The 19020-nt window shown below is 43.5% G+C and overlaps 1 long non-coding RNA gene and 1 pseudogene across 1 annotated transcript; both read right to left on the reverse strand.

Moving 5' to 3' along the window:
• Positions 1–6425: 6425 nt before the first annotated feature.
• On the reverse strand, positions 6426–7653 carry LOC129461036 (telomeric repeat-binding factor 1-like; annotated as a pseudogene).
• A 4672-nt stretch (positions 7654–12325) lies between these two features.
• LOC129461053 (uncharacterized) lies at positions 12326–14956 on the reverse strand. Its single transcript, XR_008650364.2, has 4 exons — positions 14818–14956; positions 14111–14271; positions 12884–13053; positions 12326–12632 (listed from the first exon to the last, which is right to left on the reverse strand). It is a non-coding gene; the product is annotated as an uncharacterized lncRNA (long non-coding RNA).
• Positions 14957–19020: the final 4064 nt, after the last annotated feature.

The following is a 19020-nucleotide window of genomic DNA, read 5'->3' on the forward strand; positions in this document are numbered from 1 at the left end:
TGTTGGATTTACTTTTCTGGAGTGTGAATGCATATGGTGTGTGTGTATGTTTGTGACCTAAGTAAGTTTTTCTCTTGAAAATAAAACAACATCAATATTTAAAGATTAGGTTAACAGAACTCACTTTATTAAATAAATGCCTGCTATGTGTCCAGGCCTTGAGCTAAGGAATAAGAACAAAGATGAGTAAAGACCATCCCTGTTCTCAAGCTGTTTGTAGACTATAAGGGAGCCTGCAACCTTGTAGCAAAAAAAAAAAAAAAGGAAAGAAACACAAACCATGGAGCATGTTGCACTCAACCGAGGTTCATTCTCACCCATTATGAAGATGCTGGGAGTAATTGGGACTTGGTTGAAGAAAACAGGGTGATCACTTCTGTTTTGCCTGTGTATCACCGTGACTACCTAGCACCATGGAGAAAGGGATCCCCTTTCAGAGCACAAACTCTGACCAGAGGCCCTTGGCCTATCCTTTGTTTTGCTCTAAACTTTTGTCAAAATAATCATGGATGAAGCTGGAAACCATCATTCTCAGCAAACTAACACAGGAACAGAAAACCAAATATCACATGTTCTCACTCATAAGTGGGAATTGAACAATGAGATCACATGGACACAGGGAGGGGAACATCACACAATGGGGCCTATTAGGGGGTGAGGGGCTAGGAGAGGGATGGCATTAGGAGAAATTCCTAACATAGATGACGTGTTGATGGGTGCAGCAAACCACCATGGCATGTGTATACCTATGTAACAAACCTGCACATTCTGCACATGTATCCCAGAACTTAAATTATAATAAAATAAATAAATAAATAACATTTTGTGAATTTGTACTTCTGGAGAAAAGCCCACACAACTCTGGGACATTCGTATGCATCACAAGTAAGATTTTAAAAATAATTTTAAAAGTATTATTTCTGTTTTTGTTACCTTGTCATTAAATAAGGTGTCTATCTTCCTTGACCCCTCAAGATCAGTGATTTAGCTGCATCTAAATGCCTTCTTGCATTGTATTCTTCCCATAAACCAGACTGCTCATTTCTCTCATGGATTGGGCCATCTATGACTGCACATATATAGCTGCTTCAGAAGAGAAAGCTACTTTCTCTCTTAGCAAGGTATGGCTTTTCCAATGTCCCCTCTTGCTTTGCCAAGTTGAATTCCAAAGTTGTGTTAAATCTCAGCTAAATCAGTGCATTTACCTTTCCTGCCTATGGCATTAATTGCACTTTACCCCTGCTATTATTTTCCATTTAACTTCTTAGACTTCCTAATTCCTTCATGTATTCTGGGATACCATTTGGATATGGAGATATTATGGAAATGATGTAGAAAGGGAATGAACTTCAGCACTCCAGGTCAGAGTTACTTGGCTACTTTTAAGCTTTTATTTTTGCACCTTCTCTTTTGGTCCTTGGGAGCCTTGGACAATAAGCTGTTGTCCACTTACATTTCTGAATTATACTTACATGAATCTGGTGCCAGAGAAAGTTCTATGGTAAAGAATTGAAACCGATTACCCCACTGTTTACAATCAGAGCTGGTGACTAATGAGGGTGCCTCTACTGACTCCTATCCCAATTGCTAACCTTCCTCAGAGGAGGAAAGTTCATTGAGACTGAGTATCTTCCAGACTCCTATTTCCTCCACATAAAACTACACATTTTGTGAAAAAAAATTGGATTAGGAATTTTACTCTCTCAGGCATTAACTAGGAATTCACTTTAAGAAAAGTGCAAGGAGAGGGGACAGAATGAAAATTATGTTACCCTTTGGATGGGCTTATGAAAGGCCTATTTACTCACAGAATATAAGAAGTGGAATGTGTATATTATCAAAAAGCAAACTGGAGTCAGCCATGAAGTTGTGAATGTAAGAGAGGGGATTCTCCATCTTATTTTGTTTTTCTTTTTAACTTAAGAGCCAATTTTGCTAAGGAAGCCAAAATCCCTGTCTGCCTGGCCCATCATACTCGGATGTATGTAGAAGGTAGACAGACAAGACACGTGACAATGGCATAGATGCTCTTGGGTTTATGTCTGTCAAAGGGGGAGAAATTGTTCTTCTAAGATCCAGACTTTGAAGGCAAATAAACCAAAATTTCAGTCCCAACCCCACCTCCTCCTCATTGCGTGGTCTTTAGTAAGTTTCTGAAAATGTTTAAGCTTGGCTTTGTCAGCTAGAAAGTGGCAATAATCATTTAACCCATAAGTACCAGGTCCTGGCTGGATCAGCTGGCATGCTTAAAAAAAAAAGGATAACTGAAGAGGGTTTAATCAAGAGTTCATTCAGGGTATGGACAAAGCTAAGGAACCCACTAGAAGCAGTGAGGCACCCAGGGACTAGTGGTGGTGAAGGCCATCCCCACCATCAGGCCTGTAGGGTTGGGGGAGGTGAGAGCTTTTATCAGAGCACTGGGGAATCTGCACATGGGAGACATTACTCAGCAAGAGCTGCTCCAGTGAGGGTTGCTGCCACCGCCACTGCCACATCACTGCCTGGCCAGGTGAGGGTGGAATAAACCCCACTAAGGCTCTTTCCTCTTGGTGTCCATTCCCATGGCAATGTGCTCCATTGGCTGCACTTGACATAAAGTCAGAGGACAAAGGAAGAGAGTGGCCAAGGAGGTGAGTTTCCTTTGCACAAAATCAGGTTAGAAAAGGATGAAGAGTGGATATGGAGGAGCAAATAGATAATTTTCAGCATCTCTCTGTATTAGATGATTGTTGTTTGCCCAGTATCCCTTCTTTTCAGGCAACGCTATGCCTCACTCCATAAAACTTGACTGAGGCTGAAATAACATTTACCCCTCTCCAATGACCAGGACCAGAGAACTTCATCACCCTACCCTCTAGCAAATCAATCAAATTCAACTTTGAGATTTAATGCAGGATTTCTGGAAAATAGATAATCTCTTTTTCATTTGGATTTTGAGCCATATGGATGTAGACTTGGGCCAAACAACAGTCATCTTTCCAATTATAGAAAGAACTAGCCTGACAGCAAAGACAATGCAAAAAGAACACAGAAGAGTCCGGGAATAGCGAGAAAGAGGCAGGTCCATGGTGACTTTGTTTGAGGCCCTTTGTTTAATTATATCTAAAGGCAATTACGCTTTTTAAAATTTCGGTAATATGCTTTTTAATATCCTATATCGGAACAGTGGAAAAAGTTAATAAGAAAATGTGAAGCACCCAGAGGTTAGCAACAACAGAAAGTCTCTATGATATCAGAAATGGAGCTCAAAGGGAGGCGGCGGCACTACGGGATTCTCTGAGTTGGGGCCTCAGCAGGACCTGGAATCATGGAGAAGGAACTGCTTAGGAAATGCCAAGGCTGCCAGGCTGGAAGCATGGCAAAGACTGCACAACAGGAACCGAAACCAGAGAAGAGATGCTACCTCAAGTACAGAGAGTGAGAAGAAACAGTCTGGCTTCTCCTTCCCTTCTACCCTTTGGATGCCCGCTCCTCTGCCTTCACTTAGCTAAACCTCATTGTGAGACTAACATTCAGAGCTGAGCAGAAAAAGGGGCAGGATATGGCTTTCAGAGCAAATGGGTAATACACATGGTCAGGACTTATTCGTTCTCTTTTCCTCTTTCCTTCCAAAACGCATTACAAACTTTAGTGAAAGATACACAGTTTTTTTTTTCTCAAATCTCAGAGAATGGGGGTCAGGTTATTTTCTGCTTAGAGACTTGAGTGGGTTACCACATAAGACAAGGCAATTTGGTCTGATATTCAAGTTCATTTAGACTATTGCCACAATTTATGGGCATGAAATAACATGATAGAAAAAATGTAAAGGTAAATTGAAATCCAGTCACATTAGGCTACTTGCTCTTTTTGATTAGAGTATATTTTCCTGGACTTGCTAATAATATTCCTTCTGCCAGGCTTACTGCTTTCTTCCTCACTTTTCTTTACTGAGATTTTACCTTCACATCACAAATTAAGTGCTATTCCTTCAAGAAACATACTGGTTTGCCCAAACTTCATTGTATCTCTCCCTTCTTAAACTCTTAGATCATTCTCATGGCAATTAACACATTAGATCTTGTGTTTTAGATATTGAAATTTTTATCATATGCTTTGATAATAGATTGTGATTTCTGCAAAGGCAGAGTGCTTTCCTCAACTTTGTAACCTTTGGGGTGGGTTTAAATGATCTCTTATACCTACTAGGTGTTTGATAAATGTTTGTTGTAGCAGATGAACACCTGAAACAGTAATTCAGAACCTTAGGTTCTAGTAGTTTCTATGTCACTTTAGTGTGATTTGCAGAATGGCTCACCTAAGCTTTTCCTATGCATAATGAGTTCAGACTAGATGAATTCCAAGCTCCCTCCTGGCCCTTTCAATTCCCCAATTTCAAGTAGAATTTAGAAGAAAAAATTTGTAAGCAGCAATTTTATAGTTCTATTATGGAATTTCTACTTGGGGAAAGCTAATATTTCATGATTTCATTCTTGCTGGATTCTTTCTCAAGGTTTTCCACGGAGCTGAAATTTACCCACAACCTTGAGAAAGAAATGCACATGCTTCATGATCCTCACTCCACTTTCTCGTCCTTAATGCTTTTCCTCTGATGATTGCTCATTTCACACCCCAAAAGCAACTCATTTTATAAACGTTTTACAGTGCAGCAAGCAGTAAAGAATAAGAAATTATGGAATATTATATCCTATGAAGAAACACTGCTCCTAATGCATCCACAAAGAATCAAGCTCATAATTGCTGGTTTGTCAATTATAATGGTAAAATATATATTTATATACTACATATGATATGATGGATGCTATTGGAGTGAGTTTGGCATATTTATTTATTTATTTATTTATTTTATGGTACTCATCCATGTTTCTGTTTATATATAGGATAACAAATTCAGGAACAATGGGAAAGTAATATATGAAACCTTAATAGGAAATACAATAGAGATTACAAAACACTACCATTTGATTTTTTATGCAAATACTTCAATATTCCAATATTTTTACTCACTTGTTAAATAAAGCACATGACTCGAAATGCTAAATAATTCTGTTAGTCTAAATCTTTTAAATAAAATGTTGGTGAAAAACCAAAATTGTTTAGTAAGGTATGTATGACCTTGTTTATTATCTAATGTAGACATCAAGATGATCATAGTTAATACTAATTTAAGATTTACAGAATACTGTTTTAGGCCCAATATTGATATATTAAATGAAGTTATCAGAGAATCTTGTATTTATGGCATCAGTTTATAAAGATCTATTCAAAACCACTTTTGCCAAAGTTTAAACACTGGAACAAAAGTCAAATTGTTTCTAAATGAGACACAAATGATTCTTGCTAATAGTACAAATTTTGTCCCATGGGTAATACTATTGTCTTTTTCCTTTTTAAAACATTTATTTCGATTTTTTTTTTAGATTCAGGGAACACATGGGCAGGTTTGTTAGCTGGGTATACTGTGTGATGTTGAGGTTTAGGGTACAGATGATCCTGTCACCCAGGTAGTGAGCAGAGTCCCCAGTAGGTAGTTTTTCGGCTCTTGTTCCCGCTCCCCATCCTACCTCCCCAGTGTCTATTATTCCCATGGGTCCTCAGGTATTACTATTTTCAAGTTTTTTTCTTTACATGAAACTACTGAAAGCAAAAGCATGTCATGCTTATAGGTTACTCTGTACATTCATCATTCTATTAATAAACATCTTAAGTAATTAAGTAATATATTAAGGCCATAAACCAACTCCTTATCTCCTATCAAAGGACTACTGTTATTCAATCATCTAGAAAATTCATTTTAGGCAGGACGCAGTGGCTCATGTCTGTAATCTCAGCACTTTGGGAGGCAGAGGTAGGTGAATCATGAAGTCAGGAGTTCGAGACCATCCTAACCAGCATGGTGAAACCCCGCCTCTACTAAAAGTACAAAAATTAGCTGGGCGTGGTGGCGTGTGCATATAATCCCAGCTACTCAGGAGGCTGAGGCGGGAGAATCGCTTGAATCCAGGAGGCAGAGGTTGCAGTGAGCTGAAATTGTGCCATTGCACTCCAGCCTGGGCGACAGAGAGAAACTCTGTCTTAAAAAAAAAAAGAAAATTCATTTTAATGGGTTATGTTACAGGGTTGAGGTCAGCCTACAGACACAAAATAGGTTAATTTAATTTTTTTTTTCGTATCAGGTTTTAATTTTTTCATTGGAACAGGATTTGGGGGTGGGGATACTAAATGTGACAGGGTTCAACAAATTTACATTTTATCAAAATAAAGTTCTTAAAGAATACAATGATAGCATATGCCTTAACTCTTATAGCACAAACCCTCATATTAATTGATGGTCACAGAAAAATACTGTAATGCTTTAAACAGAAGTTTTAAAATACATCAATGACACAAGTTTCAAACAAAATGCAGTGATCAAAATACTTAACTGTCCTTTCATCAAGCTGTTACAAACACAATCAGTCTTCGCTGTTTGAGCAAATCAGTTCTAGTTTCTTCGTGGTCCTCCATTTGTCTTTTAACATGACACTAGTCCAGTTGTTGAATTTATAATGCAATAGTATTTTAGACTATTTCCCTCTCCATATTTCCTCACGCGAGATCTCAAATTCTTGTCTTCTTCCCAAAGCCACGTCTGTCTTTTTCTAGCTCGATGTTTTTCAGGAGTTACCAGTTGAGCCTTTGAAACAGGTATTCTGCTTTTAGTGGCTCTTCTGCTTTCTCTTTTCTTTTTTGCACTTTGAAGAGTTCCTACTCTTCTTTCTTTCTTATTAAGGTCTTGTTGCTGGGTTCTGTGTTGCAACTTAGATAAGAAAAGATTCTTTTGAGACCTTTTTGTTGTATCCAAATTAGCTTCAGTTTCCATTTCAATATCATTACCATTAGGTTTATCTTGAGAAGTTATTGTTCTTGTTCTTTTACTTTCTACTTCTTTTGCTGCTGCCTTCATTAGAAAGGTTGATGATTTTTCACTTAGAACATAATTCACATAGCTCTTAATTTTCTCCATCATGTGGTTGTAGCTGAAGTGTTGAAAAAAGGAATGAAATGTATCTTTCTGAGAGATTATCATAAGCAATTTGCTTTTGAAAGGCATAAAGAATTTGGATCACCAAATATTCTTTCAAAGACTTCTTCTGCTTCTTTAAAGTTGCCATTTTCCGTACAAACAGCTATAGCCTGAATTTTAATTAAATTCTGTATTTCTTCGTGAAGTTTGTCACATTCCTTTTCAATTGAACCCCAAATCATCAGGGCTGATTCCAAGGGTGTAATTCGTTCATCATTTTCAAACTGTGCATCAAGGGTTTTTCCTGCTGCAATTCTTGTCAAAAACTGACATATGTATATCGTTCTCAACTGGTAAGCTGTTAGACTGGATAGTCCATGAATAATAGCCTCTGCGCTGTTGTAGCTCCTGCGGAAGTCCTCGGAGCGGCCGTCGCGGAAAGCTTGGCAAAGAGAGAGGCAGAGGAAATCGAGCATCCAGCTGGCAGCCACGGCCTCGGCCTCGGGCACCAGGCCCGCGTCCTCCTCTTCCTCCTCGGGGGCCCCCACCTGCACCTGGCACTCGAGCAGTTCCTGGCATTCGAACTGCTCCTCGTCGTTTCTCTCTGTTTCTGCCATCTGCTCCTCGGTAGGGTCGGTATCCCTACCACTCGCCGGCATATTTATTAAAATTTATTTTTATGAAAAAAGATTTTTTAAAAAGTCTGCTCTAAGCAGTTACATGAAAATGGATAAATACAAAAGCAAGCACAAGAGTATTCAGTAGAGAATTTTGAGACTGAACAATCAAGTTTCAGGCAAATCTTGTGTGGTTCATAATTTTAGCCCTTTATTATGCAAAGCTGCCAATTCAATTTTACAATGCAAGAAATGTTTGGCGTGATTATCAAGTTATATTTACTGTTCTGCGGATCTACTAAAAGATGCACTATCTTGAAAGAGTCTGTTCAAATTACCTTTGAACACACTTTTAGATCCTCTTTGGTAAGCAAAAGTTGACAGATTAAAATGTATTCTTTCTTAACTGGCATCAACATGTGAAACTTTAGAAAAACTGGTAGAGCAAATGATGATTCAGTTGCAGAGCCAAATAATTTCCAAATCAACAAATTCAAACAGAGAAAAAAAAGTTGCTGATCTTAGATGAATTGCAACATGTTGCCACTTCCTTTCACTTGTGTCTTGGTAGAAAAACTCTCATATAGAATTTTTCCCACCCATCAGAAGAAAGTAGTTATTATCTCAATTTCCTATGTCCTCTTCTGCATCTCACCTTCTGAGGAGATAAATATTAGAATCTCAAAGTATCCAGAGCTAAATCCAGAGACAAGGGGTTGGGATGCAAGTTGGAAAAACTGGGAAAGTATTAAATTCTGGACCTCTCTTCCCCCTCTGGCTTCTCTCTCACCTCTCTCACTCTGTCTGTCTCTCTCTCTACCTTCCTTCCTTTTTCTAAAAGAAGCCCTTGAAAGAGTTTTATGTATTTGCAGAACCAAATTTCTCTCCTCTCTTCTTCTCTCTTCAGTGCACCCTGTTCAGGCTTTTGTTGTCATCTCTCCACTAAAACTGTTTTAGTCAACATCGTCGATGACCTCAATGCTACTAACACCAAAGTTCGAGTTTCAAGCTTTGTCTAACTCAACTATAGCAGCATGAAACACAATTTATTACTCTCTACTCCTTGAAGCATTGTCTTGTCTTCCAGGAATATACACTGCCAGTGTTCCTTCTCTTATTGCCTGCTCTTTTTCAAGGTTCCTTGCTGGCTCCTCTTTTTCTTTCTGACAAGTAGAAGTATTTCATGGCTCAGGCCTTGAAACTCTTCCCTTATCTATCTAACTATCCATTCACACTCACTTTCTTCATGAGTTCATCTAGTCTTGTGATAACTTCTAAATACATAACTTTAGTCTCAGCCTCTTTCCTGAGATATAGACTCAGAGATCCAGCTGACTACCAGATGTGTCCTCCTGAATGTTCAATGGCCATCTCAAAGTCAACATGTCCAGAACCAGGCTTCTATATTCAATCCAGCCTCCCCAAATTTGCTTCTGCTCAGCCTCCCCCAACTCAGTGGATGGTGATACCATTGATCCAGTCAGGACTAGGACAAGAGTGAAGTAAGCCAACCACTTAGGCACAAACTTTAAGGCATTCAGAGCATCAAGGAAGTGCTGACCTTGCTTTTGCATGGCTATGCAAGGGCCACCTTAAATTTTATGCCCTTAACATCTCACTTGGCTCATCCTAGTACCAGCCCTGCTTCTTCTTGCTCAGCATCATCCTTTATGCCTCTGTTACTCTCACTCTCTCTTCCAATCTACCAAGATATCCTATTGGATCTACCTTCATTAATATTAAAGTGTTTGATCCAGTTATTGAAGAAATAAGTAGATATATCAAAAGCAATGGAGGAGTTTTTATAAAAATATAATTCTTGTCCTAAAGAAGAAAAACCGAAAATCTGCTCTTATTTTCACAAAGGCAGGGAACTAATAGAAGATAGACATACTGATTCACGGTGTTTAAAAAAATTAATAGACTTTGATTTTTAGACCAGTTTTAGGTTTTCAGAAAATGTGAACAAAATATATGGGTTTCCTGTATACTGTCTTCCACCACCAGCCTCTGCTTTTTCCTATTATTAACATTTTGTGTTGGTGTGGCACATTTGTTACCCTTATTTGAACCAATATTCATGCATTATGATTAACTAACATCCACAGTTTATATCAGGGTTTAATCCCTGTGTTTTATGGTTCTATGGGCTTTGCTAAATGCATTATGTCATATATTTCCCATAACAGTATGTTAAAGAATAATTTCACTACCCTAACAATCTTCAGGGTCTTATTTCCCCTCAGCTAGCTGTGACATCTTTAGGTACAAGTACACACCACCTATGACAACTTAATTTATTTCCTTCTAGGCAAGCCAGGGCAGCGACTAAAGACAGTGACAATGTCACCTATCTTCCATTCAGGAGCCTGTGTTTGGTGCAGAGCCCAGGGTTCCTAGGTCCAGCCTATATGCTCCGACGGTGGTTTCCTACACTCAAAGACAATGAACTTCCAGACACATCACAAACGCCCTGTGCTCTGCAAAGCTGTCCTGATTCCTCCTAGCAATATGAGTTGTCGCATTTTCTTTATTCTAAGGTGTCAGGCACATGATCACGGTGTTCATCAGGCTATCTGATCCTCTGATTATATGTCAGTCTCCCAGACTAGATCAGGGGCTTTTCGAGGGCAGAAGTTCTGTCTTAGATATCTGTGCCTTCCTCAGGGCCTGTACTTGCCATTTGTTGATGATATGAAAAGAGTTGGGGTTATGAGGGGGAGGAAGAAGGATAGTGGAATGAATAAAGGGAAAAGAGGGAAAGAAAAAAGACAGGGAGACAGGGAAGGTGTTTGTGCACATGCCCTCGGTCACAGGTCACTATGGGTGGGCACAGGTGTTCAGCACCAGAATGACAGGAAGATGAGCAAGAGAGGGCATCTCTGAGTCAGGGCTGGTGCATTTCTCACACCCAACAATCCAGCCACATCACTGACGAATCTGGGATGTTGTACTTTTCCCCACCAGCAGCCCTAGTTGCACATGACAGACTATTGTCTGCTATTGCACTGACTTCATATAGTCCTAGGACCTCAGGGTTAATGAGTTCTCAGTTACATGGAACAGCTTTGTTTGATAGGTTACTCTAGTTTTATATGTAAGAAAACTTGATGTTCTTATATTATTTAATATATTGATTTGCTACATTGTATAAAAAGACAAATAAATGAGACTTCTTTAAACTGTCTTAGAAGAAGTCTCAAGTCTCCTGTTGCTCTCAAACCTCAGTGTGGACAGGCAGTTCATGACATTTGTTGTCCATAGTGTACTTGCTTGGACAATTTCTCAATTTCCAAACAGCAAGGATGTTTTTTGCAACAAATAAATTACAAAACAAAATATTTCACATTTTGTCCTCCCTCTGATAGAAATCATTGTGGTCCTAAACAACTAAAGCTCCTTAGTTTAAATTGGAAGTATTATTAAGGAAAGTTGAAATTGTATGAAAGTGATTAAATTGAAGATTCAAAAATGTGTCTATATTTGGGAATATTGATTATGATTTTAATGTTAACTTTTTTGATCTGATACCATTTCCAAAAATGTAACCTACAGAAATACTAAAACATATGTGCAGTTATAGGTTAAAAGAATATGATGAAATTATTGGCAGTAGGGCAAAATTTAAAACAATTCAAATGGTTTTAAAAGAGGATTAAATAACTATATTTAATGATGAGTAAGTAGTAGGTTAAAAAAGGAATTATTTTGAATAATAAGAAAAATAAAGATTCTAAGATATGTATTCAGTGAAGAAAAGTTTCAGGAACACACGTTTGCTATCATTTCATTTTTGCAAAACAAACAAACAAGAATAAAACCAAAAGCTACACATGCACGCGTGCACGCACACACACACACACACTGCAAGACACTTGTGAATCGAAGGGGGTAGTGTTAGTATTCACACAGGAACCATCAGCATGATATAGGAGTGTCAAGAAAACCAGGATCTATAACCACCTTAATTTAATGGACTTTATATTCTGTATTATACCTTACTATCTATAATAATAAAATTAAATATTCCATACTTAAATTATCTATAAAAAATAAATTGAGTAAATTGTAATCTTGGATCTCAAGTCCAGTTCCTCTAGTTCTCTCAGAACTATCTCCCTTCATTTCAAAGTTCATGGATTGATTTTTGGTTTTCCTAAAATGTACCTCTGTATTTTAAATGTACACATCACCAGGGCATTCTCTTTTCTTGCTCTCTTATTATTAGAACATACATTTAACCCCTTCTGACAATCTAGCCATTGCAAACCTCCAAGCTTTATCAACTGTCATCTTCCAAGTATTCACAGTGCAGATTTCTGGTATTACAATGGCCTTAAATTACGGTGTCTATTTACATGGATAAAGAGTGACCACTGTCTTTGGCTGGTTCCTGTTGATAATGAGTTTCTTGGATTTTTTTGAAAATAATGAGGTCAAGGCAGGGGCCTTCACTGAATTCCCACATGTGCTTGGTTGCAAGCCACACTCAGGTGACAGACAGTCTTGCAGTTTGTGCTGTTGGTCACATGAAGACTGGGAAATAAAGTGCATCAGATCAAAATAAACTTATATTTTATTTCAGCTCAAAGACCTTTGGAAAACAATGATATCCCATAATATATATACTTAGTGATATTACAGATTATGTTCTTAAAAGAAACTCATTTCTCTTGCAAAACATAACAACTCGAGGCACATGCATTATGAATATTGGGTCAGAAGCATTATCTTCATATTCAAAGACTAGCATATAATTATCAAGAACAGAAATGTAAAAAACATAAACAGCTTGATGATAGAATTGGTACACGTTTATTATTAGAAACTGCTCAATGCCATGCTTGACACAAAGTGGAACTCCATTATGAGATGCGTGAGAAACCAGGGTGCCATGGGTACAGACAAGGACTCTAGGTGCAGTCTGCTTGCTTCAAACCTGGACAAGCAGTATGAATTTTGGCAACTCTCTTGTATTGCTCTTTGCCCCAGTTTTTTTCACCTAAAAACTAAAAGTAAAAACAAGGTTATTGTGAAAATTAAATGAATTAAAGTAAGCAAACACCTACAACAACGCCCTGAGGCACACAGTCAGCCCCAAGCATGTTTTTCATTATTACTCTTAATGAGGTAAGAGAGAACACAGGCGCCAGCCATGAGCCTCTGGCACAGTCATCAGAGACCAAACTTTTATCAGCCTCCATTCATTCATTTGACCCTGATAAGAGAGGAGTCTCATGCAAGAGGAGCAAGCATCCACCTTGGGACCAGACAGCGCATGGTCAAAGTTGAACTCCATCACTGTTCAGCTGTGTGACTTTGGGCAAGTGACGTTCCCTCTCTGATCCTCAGCACAATGACAGGTCTATGAGGATTGTAGGAGCCGACAGAAAAAATGCGTGTCTTAGTTTGAGTTTCCTGGAAGTAGATCTAGAGGAAAAGATTCAGATACAAAAATTTTATTTGGAGATGACTCTCGGACAGTAATTCTACTGCCAGTTCTTCCTTAGGGTGGTCATCCCAGGAAACACCAGAAGAGGAGTGGGGAACGGAGACAGGAAAGGAATGCAGCAGTTAAAGGGACCTTCATCAAGAAAATTTCCACTGTGGCAGCCAAGACTCAGCCCTGCCAGGTACTTCTGAGAGACAGCACAGAACATGTATCTCAGAGTCATCCCACCCAGAGCAAGGGAGCTAGGGTATTTATCCACCAATACCCACCAGTCACTCCTCAGGGCTCCTTCCAAAGACATGATTCCTCCTGAACGCCCTGCCTGCACTGCAAGGGTTAGACCTTGGGTTGAGGGCAGGGGAGCTGACGACACCTCCATCAATGAGCAGGAACGCAGGGTGGTGTGGACTGTTTCAGTCACTCAGTGACTCCAACACACACACACACACACACACACACACACCCCACACTCCAACACCAATACAGGGCATATGTACATACACGCACATGCATACATGACTGTTACCCACTTAGATTCTGGTGAACCCACGGGATAGATGATAAGGTGGGAATCAGAGGGAAGAGCAAAATAAAGGGGAGTGAAGGTCTTAGGAACAAAATGCAAATTTAGGCAGAAAATCAAGGGGGAAGAGGAGTGGTCTGGACACCAAATTCTGGCTGGGTGGCACCTGCTCTACATTCACTGTCAGGCATTCCCTAAGCAGCTTTGTGAGGTAGAAGAAATCCCCCTCAATTTACAGGTGGCAGAAATGTAGTTCAGAAAAGAAAACTGATTTTATTAATGTCTCACAGAGAGTTAGTGGGTGGTAGATATGGACTCCCAGATCTTTCTGTCCACAAAGCCTACAAATTCTCCCTCGTTATGCAGGCTGGGTACCAGGCCCTGCTTCTGAGCTCTGCTCCTTTTCCTGCTAGGCAATCATGGCAGAATTGACAAAAACATTTTCCCCCTTCACCACCTGGAGCAGAGCCAATGAGAGGGGCTGGGGACAGGCCATGAGGCCCTGCACCCACCATTCAATGTCTTCAGGACTGTGGTCCCTCAGGACTCTTGCACCATGTGCTGGCAGCACTCTTAGTGTCTGGGGGTCTTGTGAGGTTGTACAGGATCCAGTAGAGGCCACTGGCTGTGCTGTCGTATTCTAAAGGTGGCCAGGCAGGTTTGTGTCTCTTGGCTGCTTCAGCACCAGAGGATGGAGAGCGCCAATGCAGTGAGGCCCTCGGTAGAATGGGAGGAGGGAAAGAAAGGGCAGAATGGAGTGATGTAGGGTCCATCCACCATGTCCCTGGATGGAGAGAGACCCCTGTTCTCATAGTGGCCCCACACCAGGACCACCACCGGCACTCATGAATATGCCAGCCGCCATTTATACGTCCTCATCTGACAACTCCTTCCCATTTTCATCCTGGAGACAAGACCTCTGAACACACTAGCTCTGAGGGCACCTGAGTGTAACCTGAGACAGTCCTTGAAGACTGACAGGATCCCTCCCTTGCCATCTCCAGACCTGCCCCACAAGCTCCCTCCCTGGTCTGGCTCTTGTTCACTCCTTCCAGGCAGCCTTCTACAGTCATCTCTAACATGTATTTGACTGTCCCTCCTTTATCCAGCACCTTCCATGGCTCCCCAAAGCCCTCCAGATCAAGTTCAAGTTCTTTGATCAGACACTTGATCTCAAGCTGCATTCTACCTCCTGAATTAAGATCCCGAGGAAGCCCACCTTGCTCATCACAAGTGCATCAAAAGTCCAAAATCTTGAACGTGGTCTTGGCCTTGAGGAAGTCATCAACACCCTGACTAGAAAGGGTGCAGTGCTGCTGCAGGATGATGGTGTCTGAAGTTGTGAAACAAGTCACAGGCCCTGTAGAAGCACCACCCCTCAGGAATGGGTATACTGGTGGCAATATATTCACTGGATTCCTGCAGGGTGAGGCTGGGGAGAGGAAGTAGCTCCATAACACATATGAAACCCTGGAAACCCTTCCCAGCCAAAATCTCAGGACCACGTTACATGCAGAAATGGGTGCCCTCTGAGCACGCTTCTCTCTGCCTCCCACTCTGAGCTCCCTCCAGGCCCCACATGCCCCATCCTAGACCAGGGCTTGGAGCCCAGCAGGTGTTCAGTCCATGGTATTGACTGCTTCCTGGGCCAGGAGAGCCCTTGGTGGCTCTGTGACTCCTCCTGTGGAACCCCTGCCTCTGCCTCGGGACCTCCCAACTCCCATAGGAAGCCCCCATGGCTCTGGATTGCCCCACCTGCCCTGGGACCCTCCAACCCCATAAGACTTACTTGATGCCTTAGACCTCCCAGAACATGACATGTTTCTCAGAAGGTGACTTATCTCCAGGGCCATCTGTGGATGTTTGCTGGGGACCTCTTACTGCTCTCCTTTATGATCTGTAAGGCAGGGCCAAGAGGAGAAAGCAGCCCAACCTCAGAATGAACAAAAGGCTCACTGCCACAAATGGCAAGCACCAAACAGTCAGCAGTGCTTCTGGAAGGAAAGCAGGTTTCATTCTGCAGAAAGCTCCTTGTTTGGCTTCTTTCTGAAGCCAGGGAGGTGTACTAAGCCCAGCTTATCTGCGGTGCCTACGTTACCACCTGTGCCTAGGATGTGCAACGGGCCCCTGCTCCCACTGCAGGGCTGACGTTCCCTCCAGCTGGAGACCTGGGCTCCTGACATCGCCTGGCCTGTTTGTCCTGCTCTGGATGAGCGTGGAAATGCTGTACTTGGTATTTTCCTAGGTCCTTGGTTTCCCCCTTCTAGACATCCAGCAGAAGTGACCTTGCCCAGCCCCATACCTGAAAGGGGACTCCCTTGAGGAGCAGCCGAGAACCAGGACTCCCCTCCCACGATTAAAAGAGTGGATGAGTGCTCAGCATCGGGAACTGTGATCTAGACCTATTTTTTCACTTAGGTCACCAAGAGACAACCCCTAACCCCTGAGCTAGGGATGGTGCAAGTTCAGGCATGAGATTCTGTTCCAGCAATGTGATGCTTGCAGGGACAGGCCGAAACCTGGTGACCAGGTCTGCTGTCCTCTGGGTAAAGACAGTGTGCCACTCACCCTCAGAGAGGCAGGTGGTGCCAAGACACAGCACTGGGTGCCTGTACCCCGGCTCTGCAGACACCAGTCATGGAGGTCCTCCCCTCTCCACATTACCTTCTTGCTGCTCCTAGATTTCTTCTAGTCATTAAGCACTTCCAGTCATTTATCTGTGCATCTGATCTGGCATTTTTGTTGTCAGATGAAACACAATAAAGTAAGCTGAGCCACCAGGGTGCCTGGAGGGGACCTTGGATGCTGGGTCTTGGGCTCCAGGGCCCTGATGGGACTGAATCAGAAGTAGCCAGGGAAGGACAAACACTGGGGCTGAGCCCCTATGACACAATGGCCATTGTTGGCCTGGCCTTATGGCCCCAAGACACACTGTCCTCAGGCCACAGACACCATGGGCTTTGGCCAGGTCCCAGCCTCCCAATAGTGTCCCGGCACTAGCGGGTGCTGAGCCCTGAGCCACAACCACAGTTCTGGGTTTGGGTTTTGGTAAAACCACCTCAGGGACAGAGTTCTGGGGTTGGGTTTGGCAGGAACTATGGCGACTCCCAGGGATGGTGTGTCACTCCTACTTGCCACCAAATGTGCACACAGGCTGTCCGCTGAGACCAGCCCATCTTACTGGACAGAATGGAGGAAGTCAGGGAACAGGCAGAGTGGACAGCTAGGGTGCAGGGAGAGGCAGATGCATGTTGGGAGGTCAGGCCCTGTGAGGGCTGCGGGGACGTCAGGTGGAGTGGACTCCAGGTGCACCCTCAGTGCACTGGGCAGGTCTCAGTCCAGTTCCTCTGGACCCTGGCTGGGTGATGTGGTCACTCCCTGGGGGACTACTGTCAGACCCTGGCCACCCACCCTGGGAAGCACCGTCCCATCCCAGGACTGGACTTTCTGTGTCCTAAGACAGGACAGCGCTGCCCAGGCGTGACAGACTGGGAGGACCTGTTAAGTCCTCCATCCCTAGACCAGCCTCCCAACAGCAGGGACAGTCTCCTACCTTTACCTTCAGGGCACTGACTGATCCATCTCATTCTAAGGCAACCAAGGCAGAGCTGAGGACCTGTGCCAGGCTGGGAGCCAGTCCCCTCCCTAAATGGGCCTGAGGGAAGCCTCATCCCTGTCCCAGTGCACTGCAAGTTTCAGCCCAGGAGACACATAGGGAAGGGAGGATGGGGCCTCCCCACTGGCTGAACTTGGAAAAGTGGGACCTGGGAGAAGAGGGAGTGCAGGGCTGGCAGGGGATGCTGCAGGCCCATGGAGAGCGCAGGCTGCACCAAGGGGCTGCCTCTCCTGGGCTGGAGGCTGTGCCCTCTGCAGGATCTGAGAAAGTCCAGTACTGAGATGGGACAGTGCTACCTAGGGTGGGTGGCCAGCGCCTGACAACAGTCCCTCAGCAAATGACCACATCACCCGGCCAGGGTCCAGGGAGCCTGGGCCAAGACCTGCCCAGTGCACTGAGGGTGCACCTGGAGCCCACCCCACCTGATGCCCCCACAGCCCTCACAGGGTCTGACCTCCCAGCATGCACCTGCCTCTCCCTGAAACCCAGCTGCCCACCCTGCCTGTTCCCTGGCCTCCTCCATCCTGTGTAGCCCATAGACTGTGACCATCTCTCCAGCCACTCTGGCCCTTCTTTTACCTTTGTCCTGTCAGAATCTCTGAGCAAGATCTCCCAGGTCCATCCAAACACCTGCTTTGTCCACTTTTGACTGGGCCATTGGACACCACTGGGCCATCCCAGCTGTCCACAGGCTCCTCGATAACATGCATTTCCCCTGACATCTCCCAGCAGTGCTCAGCAGCCCCCACTGACCAGGTCCCTGCTGACCAGATCCCGCACATCAGATCCTCCCTGACCACACCCTCACTGATTAGACCCCCATAACCAGGCCTCACTAACTAGATTCCCACTGCCAGGCCCACAATGACCAGGACTCCACTGACGAGGACCTTACTGACAAGGCCTCACTGACCAGGTCCTTACTGACAAGGCCTCACTGATTAGGTTCCACCTATCATGACCCCATTTCCTGGCCCCGCAAGTGAAGCCTCACTGACCAGGCCTCCAGGGAATAGGCTGCCAGTGACCAGGCCCCTGCTAACCAGGCCCGAGGTGACAAGATGCCCCTGACTGGGACCCTAATGAGTATGCCCCACTGAACAGGCACACACTGCTCAGATCCCTGCTGACCAGGTCACCCCGTAGATCAGTGCTACAAAAGCCACCACTAATCAAGTCCTCTCTGACCAGGCCCCCACTGATTAGGTTCCACGGACCAGCCTGCCCTGACCAGGGCCCCACTGACAAGGGCCTCTGCTGACTAGGTCCCATGTGGCCAGGCCGCCACTAAATAGCACCCCTTGACCTGGTCACCAGTAACCCAGCCCAATCTGACAAGGCCACCACTAAGCCCCAGCTGACAAGGTCTCCACTGACCAAGTCCCACAGCCGAGATTGGCATTGACCAGACACCAAACATTTGTCTGCCACTAGGAACCCACTCACCAAGACCTGCACTGCTAGATCCCTCTAATGAGACCCTCTCTAAGGAGACCCCTGCTGACCACCCCCCACTAAATAGGCCTCACTCACCAAGTCCCAACTGACTAGGTCCACTGAGCAGGCCCACACTGATCAGGCCCCTCCTAACCATATCAGAAGGCCAAGCGGCAATGAGATGTTTCATATGGCAGGAGTAGGAGCAAGACAGAGAGAGGAAAGAGGTGCCACATCCTGTTAGACAACCAGATCACATGAGAACTCACTATCAGGAGATCAGCATCAAGAAGACTAACCAATGGTGAAGGATCCTCCACTCACACCACCGCCTACTGTTTCCAGGCAGAAGTCTCCTGCAGAGGCAGA

This window comes from Symphalangus syndactylus, chromosome 1, assembly GCF_028878055.3.
Source record: "Symphalangus syndactylus isolate Jambi chromosome 1, NHGRI_mSymSyn1-v2.1_pri, whole genome shotgun sequence".
Classification (NCBI taxonomy): domain Eukaryota; kingdom Metazoa; phylum Chordata; class Mammalia; order Primates; family Hylobatidae; genus Symphalangus; species Symphalangus syndactylus.